The sequence below is a fragment of the Dendrobates tinctorius genome, unplaced genomic scaffold (genome assembly GCF_039654945.1).
Source record: "Dendrobates tinctorius isolate UK_male_01 unplaced genomic scaffold, ASM3965494v1 ptg000049l, whole genome shotgun sequence".
NCBI classification, from domain to species: Eukaryota; Metazoa; Chordata; class Amphibia; order Anura; family Dendrobatidae; genus Dendrobates; species Dendrobates tinctorius.
The window spans coordinates 21,177,518-21,193,824 of record NW_027361717.1 but is presented as its reverse complement, the minus strand read 5'-3'; the positions used below and the strand labels follow the sequence as shown (position 1 = coordinate 21,193,824).

The 16,307-nt window shown below is 44.6% G+C and overlaps 1 protein-coding gene across 1 annotated transcript in view; it reads right to left on the bottom strand.

Moving 5' to 3' along the window:
• LOC141091200 (uncharacterized) overlaps positions 1-16,307 on the bottom strand; it is a 46,338-nt gene that overhangs the window by 5,634 nt on the left and 24,397 nt on the right. The window lies entirely within an intron of this gene.

Below are 16,307 nucleotides of genomic sequence, written 5' to 3'. Positions count from 1 at the left end.
TTGAATTGATGTTTAGTTAGGTACTTGCAAAAAAAATGGGGATCCTTGACATTAGATTGCGAGCTTATCTGTTTTGGCCAAAATAATAACCAATACCTCATTGAATGCATTTATTATATGCATTTTTTTGTATCTTTTTATTGCACTTTTTATCATTTTTTTGCAGGATGCAGCTGGGCTCCTTTTTGATGGCTGTGTTTTTTCTGTGTGATGCATATATAGTGCTGAACAGCCCACTTTCCATTATAGGTGTTTTTAAATAGGCTGTCATCCAGACACTGTGCATCGCACTTTCCTGGGTGACTTATGTCCTAAGCAAGCTCCATCTGTGTGCTTTTTTCCACTAGGCAGCTAACACCTTCATCATCACTGCTATAGTGATAGGGTGGCTGTTCTCATCAGTGGAGGGCAACTGTGCTGCTCCAGCCTTTATCTTTGGGAGCATGCTGCATCCTGCTAGTGCATTAGTCATTAGACAAGGTTTGGTGAGGCTATTTTCAATAATGTGTTTTTGCTAAAATTTACAGGATTTTTAAGTCCTTTTTTCCCTATCTGTGAGCTTTGAATTAGTTTTAATTGTTCCAATACCAAATTGGGAAGGGAATTTGATATAGTGAGAAACAAATGATTAAAAACTAAGTAAAAGTATCTTCTCAATAACGCATGGAGCTAGAGTATATTTCCAAATCCACTTAAACAGTCAACTGACTAATAAAAACACTTTGACAACCCACTGGTTAACACCTGATGATATTTCTGAACTTACAAATGACACCAAGTAATGAAAATATAGGAGAATGATCCAATACATGAAGTAGTTTGCAACAGTTTTTTGCCACAAAAACTGCTTGAAACATCGCAAATGTTTTGCACAAGTCATAGTTACACAAAAAGTTTGTAACTTTAAGCATGTAAACAGCTGTCCCCGCCAGGTCCTCCTCTTTTTAAAAAGTAGACTGAGTTCAGCTTGTAATTTGTTAGAATTTGCGCCACAGGAGTGGCATAAATCAGAACAGAAATGTACATTAGTCAAGTCTTGCAGTGGCGGATGGCAACTAAAGGATGTGCCAAATCTAATGGATTTGGTGCATCTTACTCCAGCACGCACTTCATCAAGACTGGCGTAGAAAATGTCATACTGAATAAATCAGGGTCTATGTTTCTATAGATTAAACGTTCCCTGTTTTTGTAGATTATAGTTAACTAATGCACATTCCAGCTTTTAGATGGCCATTTGGAAACGTGATAAAACATTAAAAAATGCATTACATGCCTGTTATAGAACTTGCCCCTCTGGGGCTGTTGCTCGCACGCTACCTGCCAATCTTTGTGTACCTATCTACACAAGACCGCTACATTCAGCATCTGGCCGCAGCAGTATATGGCACAAGACCAGTGATTCACTGGAGCATGTGTGTGTAGACAGCATGTCATTTCTGCAGCCAAGTAAACCAAATGATAGTTGTGTTAATGGTTAAATGGAACCTGTCACCAGATTTGGCAGATATCAGTTAAGGCTATTATAGAATGCGGTATATCAGTCCGGAAGGGTGTTGGCCATGATTCATCAAAGTGCTTATGCCAGAATGTGAAACAATTTGAAAAATTGCAAAATTTGCACACAAGAAAGAAATTGTGACTTTTTCCCTTCTCCCATGACAGAACCACCTGAGAAAGGGTATCCGCCCATCAAGAACAGGAAACCTACTGAATAAAAGGGCAGTACCTCTCCTCATCAATTTGATTTCCTGTCTTTAAGGGAACCTAAGAAGAGCGGTACGTTAGACTTACCAAGGTCTGCAGGGTGTCCAGGACTTGGATGCCTTTTGGACAGGTGAGGTACCACTGGCCAGGTGGTCGGTGCAGTGCTGTGCAGGTAGAGACCTCTTGGTAAAAGTCTCTTGCCGACATGAGGTCTCGGGTCTGTGCACCCTGTGCCAAGTGCGCTGGGACATGTTTCCAGGTCTGGCATGCACGGGGTGCGCTGGTGAGAGATCTGGCGCCCCCAATGACTAGTAAGACAGAAAAAATGGCCGCCCGGGTCTGCGCACGCAGAGGATGGAGAATGTAATGACAAGGCGTGGGAAACCAGATGCGACCATCCAGGTCTATGAATGCACATGGCTTGCCGAAGTTCCCTGAGCACAGAGTGCCAGATTCAAATTACATGATTGACCTGGAAACCAGGGGGCCAGACGGAGGTGTACCCGGACCATCCCAGTATATATGGGGATGGTCGCTGGATAATGGCGGCATTTGCAACAGTCCTCAGGATGGCTATGCAATAGCAGCCATCGGAGCAGCAATAATGCCAGCAGTGTCATTGTCATGGGCACAACAGTGGAAGTCGGACAAGCATTAGCAAGACTGGCCAGAGGAGCAAAGCAGGTCATGAGTCCACCACCTCCAGGAAAGAACATTCTTGTGAACTGATCCAACCTTCATCTCCAGTACCTTACATTGAACGACAGAAACGTGTGTGATCTACGTGAAAGTTCATTATGTTAAATAGGTCCCTTTTCTCTATGTATTTTTTACTAGGAAAGGCCCATGAAATGTAGCGCCGAGCAAACTAATAAGGAATTTGCTTTGTGCAAGGAAGGTTTACCCAGTACATATTCAAAGAGATTATGTCCCAATTGCATTCAAAAGACCATCTCTGAAGAGACTGCCAGTTTTGCTATGGACATAAAGTCCATAATTAAATCAGAAATTAAACGCTCACTAAAACATCTAATGAAGAGGGAAAAGGGGAAAAAGAGGCCAAAACAGCAGTCATCTGATTTGGATGGTTCAGTAGTATTGGAGAATAGGGATGAATCAGACTCGTCTTCTGGCTCTTCCTTCTCCCCATCCTCCTCTAACAATGACACAGGGGGTAAGCCATGTTTTCTGTCGGAAGACACAGAAAAGTTAGTGAGAGCAATCAGGACATCTATGGGAATTGCAGATTCTAAAACCGCTAGAACAGTCCAGGACATCATGTTCAGGGGTTTATAACTGAAAAAAGGCACTCATTCCCAGTCATTAAGATGTTTAAAATGCTCACTGACAAAGAATGGAAAAGATCTGAGAAAAAGGGTCTACTACCATCTTCGTCAAATATAAGGTACTCAATTGATGAGGAGGAAGCAGGCATATAGGGAGAAGACCTCTAAAATTGATGTAGCAGTGGAAAAGTCCCCTAAAAAGTCTACTTTGTCTTTTGAAGATCATGGCACTCTTACGGACCAACTGGATAAAAAAGCAGAGATTTATTTAAAACGAGCATGGGAATCGTCGACAGGGTTGTTAAAGCCAGCAATAGCAGCAACCTACATGGCCAGATCTATGATGGTTTGGTTACAACAACTTGAAGATCAAATCAGGAACAACATCCTTAGAGACAAGATCCTGGCAAATCTTCCACTAATGCTGCCTTTCTCACTGATGCTTCGTCAAATTCAGTCAGCTTGGCAGCCAGGTCAGCAAATTTATCAAATGCTGCCCGTACAGCATTGTGGATCAAGAGCTGGCCAGTGAATGCCCAATCTATAGCGAAATTATGCTAAATCCCATGCAAAGGAAAATATCTTTGTTCAAGCACATGATGATATTTTAGATAACACAGCAGATAGGAGGAAGGGATTTCCCAGTGTGTTCATTCCACAGTATAAAAGTTCCTTTAGCAAGAGGAGATATAACAGGAGCAAGCCCCTCAGAGAACAGGGAAAGTGGAAGGATAGGGAGTCCAGAAGCCAAGGTATCATGTTCGGGGGCCCTTCCTCTGATGCCAGAAAGCTTTCTAAGTGAGGGGATTCCCCAAGTAGGAGGAAGGCTGTCCCACTTCCAGCCTGCCTGGGAGAAGATATCATCCAACACCTGGATTCTGAGCATAACACAGTCAGGGATGAGACTAGAATTCAGGTCTACACCCCGACACACTTTCAGAACATCATTCCCAGAACTCCTGGGGAACAATTACGACCTAGAGGTGGAAGTACTAAGCTTACTATGGAAACAGGTTCTGGTGGAGGTGCTGGATCTGCAGCATGGGAAAGGATTCCATTCTTCCCTACTCCTGATAAGAAAACCCAACTGTACTTTCAGAACTATAGTCAACCTGATGGGAATAAACAAGTTTCTGGTCTACAGGCCCTTCAAGATGGAATCCATAAGATCGACCATAAAAATACAGTTCCCTGGCTGTTATAAGAGTATCCTGGAGATAAAGGACGCTTATTGCCATATTCCAATCCATATGAAAGACCATCAGTACCTGAGAGTATCCTTGTATATAAACAAGCAAGTCAGGCACTTTCAGTACAGGGCTCTACCCTTCGGTCTATCCATGACCCCGGGATATGTCCCAAGACTAGAAGTAACAGCACATCTCAAAGAACTAAATGTTTTGATAGTCCATTATCTGGATGATTTTTTCGGAAATAGAAGACTGCAATCACAAACTGATGCAAGTCAGAAGACAAAAAACTGACTGGCACATCCAGACTAGTGTGAATAGGTGCATACCAGGAGGAGCTACCTCCATATACAATATACAAAAAAAAGTTGCACTCTATCATGCTAAGGCATGTCAATGTGAAATATGTGAAATTTGAATAGCAATACAGCTTTGGAGTATTAGAAAAAATATGAGACGCTTAGCATAAAATTTGGCCAAATATTATCTGCCCATCAACCATCGTCAAGGTGGTCTCAGTCTGATGGGTCCCTGACCTGTGTGAATACCTCTCTAAGGCTGTTGTCTGAATTCCTGGGTGAATGTGGACAACTCTGTCAGCAATGCCTGCATTTATGGGTAAGTAGGGACCTGCTGTAATTAAAAACACCACCTGGTGGAGGGCGGAGTGCTTAGTCAGTAAGCTAACATACAAAAGACAAAAAACTGACTGGCGCATCCAGACTAGTGTGAATAGGTGCATACAAGAAGGAGCTACCTCCATATAAAATATACAAAAAAAGGTTGCACTCTATCATGCTAAAGCATGTCAATGTGGAATATGTGAAATTTGAATAGCAATACGACTTTGATGCAAGTCAGAGTCAGCCTGACCCAGCTAAGATAAATATTAAATCTGGTGAAATAAAAACTGGAGCCCCTAAGGATTCAGTCTTTAGTAGTTGCCTACCGGAAGAAATGAAGAACAGGGTCATAACCCTAATATCAGTATCAGTTACCAGACTGGTTATGACTCTATAGAAGGCTAGGAACAATGACTTCCTGTATTCTGGCGGTCCAGTGGGCCCATCTACACTCCAGATACTTACAGCAGGACATCCTAAAAGGAAAAAAAAGGCTGAACGGCTATTTAGAAGGGAAAATTACACTTTCCCGGGTATCTATGGAATCCATGTCTTGGTGGCTGGATTTAAAGAATCTCTCACAGGGCATCCCATGGTCCTATAAGTTCAGGGTTGAGATCGTGACAAATGCAAGCTCAGAAGGATGGGGAGTACATATCAGAGATTGCATAGTCTAGGGAGTCTGGTCGGAAATGGAGAAAGACTATTCATCGAACATGAAAGAGCTACTGGCAGTAAAGAATGCAGTAGTGAAGCTCCTTCCCCATCTAAAGGGGCAGAATGTTTGAGTTATGTCAGACAACTGGACGACGGTTGCTTACGTCATCCATCTGGGAGGTTCAAGATCTTGCCCTCTAATGTTGGTGACAGAGGAAATCCTTTGGTTTGTGGAACAACATCAGTTAGTACTGCCCACGCTACACATAAGAGTAAAAGAAAACAAGAGAGCAGACTTGCTTGATTGGAATACGCTAAAACAGGGGGAATGGGAGCTGAATCAAGTAATATTCCAACAAATTATGGAACGGTGGGAGCAGCCATAAAAAGACCTGTTCGCAAATGAGCAAAACAAAAAAAGCAAAAAACTTCTGCTATTTAAATTTGAGAGAAAGACCGTATGCAGTGGATGCACTACACATTCCCTGGGACTTCAATCTAGCCTACGCCTTCCCCCATTAATGTTGATTCCGGCAGTACTAAGAAAGATTAGGGAAGAAAGAGCAGACATCTTAATTTGTCCGTTTTGGCCCAAGAGGCCATGGTCCTTGTGGATGAGGATCATGTCCTTGTCCGGATCCCTGGATTGTCCCAGATATTCCGGATCTCCTCAGGCAGGGCCCAGTTTGTCATCCTCATAGGGCAGGCCTGCAATTGACAGACTGGAGTTTGAGAGTTTGCTATTAATCCAAAAGGGTTTCTCCTCAGCCTAAGTCTCTACCCTGCTGCAGAGCAGGAAGCCAGTCTAGTTTGAGACAATCCTTGGATGGAAAAGTTCAGATAAAGGCCATATTAGAGTTTCTTCAAAAGGGTATGGAGATGGGCCTGGCCACTAGCACTCTTAAGATGCAAGTATCTGCTCTAGAGGCCCTATATAATTATAACCTAGCAGAAGATAGGTGAATAATTAGATTTATTAAAGCATGTGATAGTTTGAGGCTGATACCGGCCCCAAAAATGCCTCCTTGGGATCTAAACCTGGTCCTGGAAGCATTAACAAGATCTTCCTTTGCGCCCTTAGATGAAGTACCAGTCAAGATACTCACCCTAAAGACAGTAATATTAGTGGCCCTAACATAAGCTGGCAGGGTCAGTGACTTACTGGCTCTATCAGTCAACCACCAGTTTAGATAGACGTGAGAAGATAGAGTTTTATTGAGAACAAACCCAGCATATCTTCCGAAAGTAGCATCTAAATTTCATAGGAGCCAAGAAATTGTTTTCCACTCTTTTTTTAGCAATCCTAAAAATACTGAGGAGCAAGCACACCCCCAACTAGTGATAAAAAGGGAGGGAATATAAGGGTGCTGTCATGGGATCTTAAAAATCCTGTTACTGGTTAGTAACTAAGATTTTTTCCCTTCTTCCATGACAGCACCACCTGAGAGATTTCTATAGACCATATGACTTAGGATGAAAGCTAAATCACAATTATTATTATTATTATTTATTGTTATAGCGCCATTTATTCCATGGCGCTTTACATGTGAGGAGGGGTATACATAAAAACAAGTACAATAATCTTAAACAATACAAGTCATAACTGGTACAGGAGGAGAGAGGACCCTGCCCGCGAGGGCTCACAATCTTCAAGGGATGGGTGATAATACAGTAGGCGAGGGTAGAGCTGGTCGTGCAGCGGTTTGGTCGATCGGTGGTTACTGCAGGTTATAGGCTTGTCGGAAGAGGTGGGTCTTCAGGCTCTTTTTGAAGGTTTCGATGGTAGGTGAGAGTCTGATATGTTGTGGTAGAGAGTTCCAGAGTAGGGGTGATGCGCGAGAGAAATCTTGTATGCGATTGTGGGAAGAGGAGATAAGAGGGGAGTAAAGAAGGAGATCTTGTGAGGATCGGAGGTTGCGTGCAGGAAAGTACCGGGAGACGAGGTCACAGATGTATGGAGGAGACAGGTTGTGGATTGCTTTGTATGTCATGGTTAGGGTTTTGTAATGGAGTCTCTGGGCAATTGGGAGCCAGTGAAGGGATTGACAGCGGGGAGAAGCTGGGGAATAGCGGGGGGACAGGTGGATTAGTCGGGCAGCAGAGTTTAGAATAGATTGGAGGGGTGCGAGAGTGTTTGAGGGGAGGCCACAGAGCATGAGGTTGCAGTAGTCAAGGCGAGAGATGATGAGGGCATGGACTAGGGTTTTTGCAGATTCTTGGGTGAGGAATGAACGGATGCGTGAAATATTTTTGAGTTGAAGTCGGCAGGAAGTGGAAAGAGTTTGGATATGTGGTTTGAAGGAGAGATCAGCGTCAAGGATTACTCCGAGGCAGCGAGCTTGTGGGACTGGGGAGAGTGGGCAGTCATTTACTGTAATTGATAGGTTCGTAGGGGGGGTCACGTGAGATGGGGGAAAGATGATGAATTCTGTTTTGTCCATGTTGAGTTTCAGATATCTAGTGGAGAAGAAGGATGAAATAGTGGACAGACATTGAGGGATTCTGGTTAGTAGGGAGGTGATATCTGGTCCAGAGATGTAGATCTGTGTGTCATCAGCATAAAGATGATACTGAAAGCCATGAGATTCTATGAGCTGTCCCAGGCCAAAGGTGTAAATAGAGAACAGCAGGGGCCCAAGGACTGAACCTTGTGGGACTCCGACAGATAGGGGGCGAGGTGAGGAGGTGGTGTGTGAGTGGGAGACGCTGAATGTCCGGTCTGTTAGGTATGATGAGATCCAGGAGAGGGCCAAGTCTGTGATGCCGAGGGATGAGAGGGTCTGTAATAATAGGGAATGGTCCACTGTGTCAAAGGCAGCCGACAGGTCCAGGAGGAGGAGGACAGAGTAGTGTCGCTTGCTCTTGGCAGTTAAGAGGTCATTGGTGACCTTAGTAAGGGCAGTTTCAGTGGAGTGGTGTGACCGGAAGCCAGATTGTAAGCGGTCGAAGAGGGAGCAAGAAGAGAGATGGGAGGACAGTTCAAGGTAGACGTGTTGTTCCAGTAGCTTGGAGGCGTATGGGAGAAGTGATATAGGGCGATAGCTAGATACAGAGGATGGGTCAAGAGAGGGCTTTTTGAGGATAGGTGTGATGGAGGCATGTTTAAAGCTTGAGGGGAAAACACCAGTTGTTAGTGACAGGTTGAAGAGATGGGTTAGGGTTGGGATGAAGACTGTGGTGAGGTTTGGGATGAAGTGGGATGGGATCGGGTCGAGTGCACAGGTGGTGAGATGTGATCTTGAGAGTAGAGTGGAGAGTCGATCTTCTGTAATGGTGGAGAAGTTGGTTTTGAAGGTGGAGGGCTGGGAAGTCGGGAGGAAGGGCTCTGGGGGTTGTTGACCAAAACTGTCCCTGATGTTATTAATTTTCTGCTTGAAAAATGAGGCAAAGTCTTCAGCTGAGATGAGTGGGGAGGGAGGAGGTGCTGGGGGGCGGAGGAGAGAATTGAAGGTGTTGAATAACTGTTTAGGGTTGTGAGACAGGGAGGATATGAGAGATGAGAAGTAGGTTTGTTTAGCTGTGGCGAGTGTGGTCTTGAAAGTAGTGAGGGACTGTTTGAATGCGATGAAGTGCTTGTTGGAGTGGGATCTTTTCCATCTGCGTTCAGCAGCCCTGGAAGCTCGCCTCAGCTCTTTGGTCAGGCTGGTGTGCCAGGGCTGTCTGTTGATTTTGCGAGTTTTGGTATGTGTAAGTGGGGCAGCGGATTCCAAAGCTACAGCTATTGTGGTGTTATATAGAGCGGCAGCGTCATCCGCATTGTGTAAGGAACTTATATCTGTAAGAGGGAGGAGGGATTCAGAGAATTATTATTATTATTATTATTATTATTATTATTATTATTATTATTATTATTTATTGTTATAGCGCCATTTATTCCATGGCGCTTTACATGTGAGGGGGGTATACATAAAAACAAGTACAATAATCTTAAACAATACAAGTCATAACTGGTACAGGAGGAGAGAGGACCCTGCCCGCGAGGGCTCACAATCTTCAAGGGATGGGTGATAATACAGTAGGCGAGGGTAGAGCTGGTCGTGCAGCGGTTTGGTCGATCGGTGGTTACTGCAGGTTATAGGCTTGTCGGAAGAGGTGGGTCTTCAGGCTCTTTTTGAAGGTTTCGATGGTAGGTGAGAGTCTGATATGTTGTGGTAGAGAGTTCCAGAGTAGGGGTGATGCGCGAGAGAAATCTTGTATGCGATTGTGGGAAGAGGAGATAAGAGGGGAGTAGAGAAGGAGATCTTGTGAGGATCGGAGGTTGCGTGCAGGAAAGTACCGGGAGACGAGGTCACAGATGTATGGAGGAGACAAGTTGTGGATGGCTTTGTATGTCATGGTTAGGGTTTTGTAATGGAGTCTCTGGGCAATTGGGAGCCAGTGAAGGGATTGACAGAGGGGAGAAGCTGGGGAATAGCGGGGGGACAGGTGGATTAGTCGGGCAGCAGAGTTTAGAATAGATTGGAGGGGTGCGAGAGTGTTTGAGGGGAGGCCGCAGAGCATGAGGTTGCAGTAGTCAAGGCGAGAGATGATGAGGGCATGGACTAGGGTTTTTGCAGATTCTTGGGTGAGGAATGAACGGATGCGTGAAATATTTTTGAGTTGAAGTCGGCAGGAAGTGGAAAGGGTTTGGATATGTGGTTTGAAGGAGAGATCAGCATCAAGGATTACTCCGAGGCAGCGAGCTTGTGGGACTGGGGAGAGTGGGCAGTCATTTACTGTAATTGATAGGTTCGTAGGGGGGGTCACGTGAGATGGGGGAAAGATGATGAATTCTGTTTTGTCCATGTTGAGTTTCAGATATCTAGTGGAGAAGAAGGATGAAATAGTGGACAGACATTGAGGGATTCTGGTTAGTAGGGAGGTGATATCTGGTCCAGAGATGTAGATCTGTGTGTCATCAGCATAAAGATGATACTGAAAGCCATGAGATTCTATGAGCTGTCCCAGGCCAAAGGTGTAAATAGAGAACAGCAGGGGCCCTAGGACTGAACCTTGTGGGACTCCGACAGATAGGGGGCGAGGTGAGGAGGTGGTGTGTGAGTGGGAGACGCTGAATGTCCGGTCTGTTAGGTATGATGAGATCCAGGAGAGGGCCAAGTCTGTGATGCCGAGGGATGAGAGGGTCTGTAATAATAGGGAATGGTCCACTGTGTCAAAGGCAGCCGACAGGTCCAGGAGGAGGAGGACAGAGTAGTGTCGCTTGCTCTTGGCAGTTAAGAGGTCATTGGTGACCTTAGTAAGGGCAGTTTCAGTGGAGTGGTGTGACCGGAAGCCAGATTGTAAGCGGTCGAAGAGGGAGCAAGAAGAGAGATGGGAGGACAGTTCAAGGTAGACGTGTTGTTCCAGTAGCTTGGAGGCGTATGGGAGAAGTGATATAGGGCGATAGCTAGATACAGAGGATGGGTCAAGAGAGGGCTTTTTGAGGATAGGTGTGATGGAGGCATGTTTAAAGCTTGAGGGGAAAACACCAGTTGTTAGTGATAGGTTGAAGAGATGGGTTAGGGTTGGGATGAAGACTGTGGTGAGGTTTGGGATGAAGTGGGATGGGATCGGGTCGAGTGCACAGGTGGTGAGATGTGATCTTGAGAGTAGAGTGGAGAGTCGATCTTCTGTAATGGTGGAGAAGTTGGTTTTGAAGGTGGAGGGCTGGGAAGTCGGGAGGAAGGGCTCTGGGGGTTGTTGACCAAAACTGTCCCTGATGTTATCAATTTTCTGCTTGAAAAATGAGGCAAAGTCTTCAGCTGAGATGAGTGGGGAGGGAGGAGGTGCTGGGGGGCGGAGGAGAGAATTGAAGGTGTTGAATAACTGTTTAGGGTTGTGAGACAGGGAGGATATGAGAGATGAGAAGTAGGTTTGTTTAGCTGTGGCGAGTGTGGTCTTGAAAGTAGTGAGGGACTGTTTGAATGCGATGAAATGCTCGTTGGAGTGGGATCTTTTCCATCTGCGCTCAGCAGCCCTGGAAGCTCGCCTCAGCTCTTTGGTCAGGCTGGTGTGCCAGGGCTGTCTGTTGATTTTGCGAGTTTTGGTATGTGTAAGTGGGGCAGCGGATTCCAAAGCTACAGCTATTGTGGTGTTATATAGAGCGGCAGCGTCATCCGCATTGTGTAAGGAACTTATATCTGTAAGAGGGAGGAGGGATTCGGAGAATGAGTGTAGGTCAAGGTGTTTAAGATTCCTGCGAGGGTGTGAAAGTTTGTGGGGTGGGGATTGTAGACATGGAGTGAAGAGGGAAGAGAATGTGAGCAGGTTGTGGTCAGAGAGAGGAAGAGGTGAGTTAGAGAGGTTAGATAGGGAGCAGAGGCGGGTGAAGATGAGGTCCAGTGTGTGGCCATCTTTGTGGGTGGCTGTAGAAGACCATTGAGTGAGGCCGAAGGAGGAATGAGTGTAGGTCAAGGTGTTTCAGATTCCTGCGAGGGTGTGAAAGTTTGTGGGGTGGGTATTGTAGACATGGAGTGAAGAGGGAAGAGAATGTGAGCAGGTTGTGGTCAGAGAGAGGAAGAGGTGAGTTAGAGAGGTTAGATAGGGAGCAGAGGCGGGTGAAGATGAGGTCCAGTGTGTGGCCATCTTTGTGGGTGGCTGTAGAAGACCATTGAGTGAGGCCGAAGGAGGAAGTGAGAGATAGAAGTTTAGTGGCAGCTGAGAGGGAAGTGTCGATGGGGATGTTGAAGTCGCCCATGATGATAGTAGGGATGTCCGCGGAAAGGAAATGAAGTAACCAGGTGGTGAAGTGGTCAAAGAAGGTGGTGGCTGGCCCTGGGGGGCGGTAGATGACAGCCAGTTGGAGGTTGGAGGGGGAGTAGATGCGCACAGAGTGCGCAATCTCAATTTGCAGCCACGGTGTTGCGGGGCATTGCCCCTCATCAGTGCAAATTATGAGCTCTAAATTTGGCTAGGTGAGAGGCTCTGGACTGAGGCCTAAAGGTAAAGTTTTTCCTTGTGGAGAGTGACATATCGGCCCTGGCATGACAATATAAGGAGACTTATTCGCCGTGCAATACTCCTCTGGGAAATTTAATATGCAAATTGCCTCTTCAGAGAGGATGAGGACTAGAAATATATAGTGACTTGTAAGATTGCTGCTTCCAACAGGTGGTGCTATAGAATACTAGTCCTCTTCCTCTCTGAAGAGGCAATTTGAATATTAAATTTTTTCTGATAGACTTGTGGATGATATAGGAGAAAGGATGAAAGGAATGGACAAACAGGATCCGGTTGGTGGGTCTATTTTGGGAGGAGGTTCTTTCAGACATTGCTTCATCTAGTACTGAAGGGGGATAACCCCTTTCTGAAAATCGTGCAGACATCTCATTAAGCCATACTGAACGGTTAGTATTATCAGAGACAATCCTGGACACCCTATGAAATTGTGATCTTGGAATCGCATTTTTTGTGGATGAAGGGTGTAGACTCTGATAATGTAGCAAACTGTTACGGTCTGTGGATTTAGTATATACTGTAGGTCAGAGGACAGTATGTCGTTAGGATCCTTGATGATCATGATGTCCAGAAAATTCATCTTGTGTGAATCGTGACTAATTGTAAAAGAAATACCTGGCCAGGAGGAATTGAGTATATCAAAGAAGGAGAGAAGGGACTCCAACGTGCCCCCCATATGCAAAATACATCATCGATATAGCGTTTCCACAGAAGAGCGTTGGATTTGAATAAGTCATTTTTGTAGATGATGTTTTCTTCTAAATCTGCCATGTAACAATTTGCATACGGGGGTGCTACGTTCGAGCCCATCGCGGTGCCACGGATCTGTAAGTAAAAGGTGTCCTGGAATAAAAAATGGTTAGTGGTTAGAACAAGTATTAAAACTTCTATACAGAGGTTCACTTGGTCTGGGTCCATGTCAGAATTGGATAGTAGACGGTGGATGGAGTTGATGCCTTCAATATGTGGAATAGAAGTATATAGGTCCTTCACATCTAGTGAAACCAAAATGGCGTCTGTAGGGATGGTGCCCAATTCCTTTAAAGTATTTAGGAAAGCTCCTGTATCTAGTATGAAAGATTTGGCTTTGCGGATTAATGGAGTCAGAATTTTTTCTAGAAAGATGGCAATAGGTGACAGGATAGAGTCGCTTGAAGCTACAATCGGTCTCCCGGGTGGATGTTGTAAATATTTGTGAACTTTTGGTAATGTATAGAAAACTGGTGTGACTGGGTTGGTATTGGTGAGATAGTCACAAGTTTTAGTATCAAGGACACCTAGAAGTGAGTATTTATGGAGTACATCAGAAATCTTGTTTCTTATGGAACTAGTAGGGTCCCTGGTCAGTGACTGATAGATGATATTGTCGTTAAGTTGGCGTAGAATCTCAGAAAGGTAGTCGGATTTATCCATAACTACAATAGCACCACCTTTGTCCGCTGGTTTTATAATTATATTCTTATCGTCCTGAAGGGACTGTAGGGCTTGGCGTTCAGTAGAAGACAGGTTCGGTGGATAATGTAATCTACCTTTATCAATGTCAGTCCTTAGGGTCTGGAAAGAGACTTGCACAAAATCTATGAACGTCTCCACTGCATGTGATGCATGAGGCGGTCGAAAGTGGCTTTTAGTGCGTAGGCCTAAACTCTGAGATGACAACAATTTAGACTGGTCACAAGTAGAGGGATTAGACACTATGGGGGGAAGAATCTTAGAGAAATGAACTTTCAATCTTAAGGAGCGAAAAAAACGTTGCAAATCCATTTCAAGATCAAAGGTGCGGCACCGGTATGTAGGACAAAAGGAGAGTCCTTTTTGAAGTACGTGGTTTTCAGAAATACCCAATTGTCTAGAAGAAATGTTGATCACCAATGGGTAGGTACCTGTGATCTCGTTACTCGTCCTGGATCTCGGTTCTTTTGTTGTTCGCCCCTGCCCCCGTCTAGTCCTCTTCTTCGGGGGAAGCGACGTCTCTGTGCTAAAAAATTCGTAGAACTGGAAGGGAAAAGTCCTTGATCCTGGTCGGACCCTGACGTGGAGTAGTCTGTGGAGGTACGTGTGTTTGGGCGACCAGTAGTTCGGCGGGAGGAGAAGGAATCTTGCCATCTGTAAACTCTGTTGGATTGGTAGTCCTCAGTGTCTCTGGTAAATTTGATGCGTTTTCTATTCTCTGTTTCTTTGCGATGTTGGTCCACGTGAGTTTTGATCTGAGCTTTCAGGGAACTCAGTTCGTCGGGAGTGCCAAGAGTAGATAGCTGTGATTCAATGTTCTTGATTTTTTCTGCGCTGGTTTCAATGGCCTTCTGTAGATGTTCTATGGTGAGAGTCATTAAATCAAACGAAGATGGGTGCAGTCCAACAGAGCCATAGGTGAAGGTCTATATCGACCGAAACATTTTCTGGTACTACAATAAACTGCCTCACCAAGCATTAAGTTGAGTGCCAGGTTTTCATTTTATCATATATGGTTTGGGAACCTAACTTGGCACCACTACAGCAAATAAGCATCCTACATGGGCTTGCCAGGGCCGGTAAGTAACTCTCCACAAGGAGAAAGGTTACCCCTTAGACCTCAATTTTGAAAGGAAACTACTTTTTACCCACCAACTTTGTTGTTAAAATTGGCAGCAATGTTTTGTGGGTGAGCAGTTGTTTCCCTGCATAATTAAGTAATTATACAGTGACATGTAAAAGTTTGGGAACCCACGGTCAAAATTGTCATTGTGACAAGAAAAGGAAAATGATCCGATGCAAAAGTTTGGACTCCGTGCATGGCTAGTACCTAGTAGCACCCCCTTTTGCAAGCAGCTTTCACTGAAATTTTGCTTGGTCTTCCAGACCTTATCTTGACCTCCACTGTTCCTGTTAACTGCCATTTCTTAATTACATTTCGAACTGAGAAAAGGGCAACTTGAAAACGCTTTGCTATATTCTTATAGCCTTCTCTTGTTTTTTGGGCCTCCACCATTTTCATTTTCAGAGTGCAAGGCAGCTGCATAGAGGAACCCATGGCTGCTGTTTTTTTTCACAAGGTTAGAGGATGCTGGGTTTTACATAGCTATGAAATTTGCATCACCTGGCCTTTCCTAACGCTGATAGTGAACAAGCTATAACAATAAAAAGCTAATTAAGGTCTGAAACCTTGGTCATCTAAGCACACAAATCTCCAAGGATGCCCAAAGTTTTGTGTAGGCCCATCTTCCTTTTTTGTCATTTAAAAAATTACAAAATATTTCCTTTGTATTTTAGGCAAAAAATATATACAAGTTTGTGTCATCTTTAACTTTAAGCCTTTCAGAGTTAATTTCCTCTTCAGCTTGCTTAACTGTTCACAATAACAGTAATTTTAACTAGGGCTGCCTAAACATGACACTGGACATCAAATAGTTCAATGAGCCTGAGACACTGTGGTTTTCGATGGCAAGCGTCTCTGTTCTGTGTGAACACTGACTTAAGATAATTATACACTTCGTTCTGGCACCCGTTCGTTAGTCTCGTCAAGGCTTACGTCTGAGCCCCCCTCAAAATGGGATTTTGGTGTATTCACCGACAGGTTCATAGACTATAATGGTGCCGACAGAGAATGTGTGCTGTGTCGTGCATCATTTTCAGGCATGTACACCTATTGGAGGCGGACACTGAAGACTTAGTAAACTGTGTCTTGGTGTCCGTCTCCAGTAAGAGTAAACACACAGAAATAATGAATGGCAGAGCACACGTTCGCTCTGCCAGCACCATTATAGCCTATGACGCTGCTGGTGCATAGGCCCGAATCCCATTTTACGCAGTTTGGATGTAAGTCTCGATGGGTCTAATGAATGGGTGCCAGAACACAATGTGAAAACACCCTTCCCCGTTTTTTTCTTCAATGGAAAACCTAGATTTTATAGTGTTTTTATTTGTAGACGATC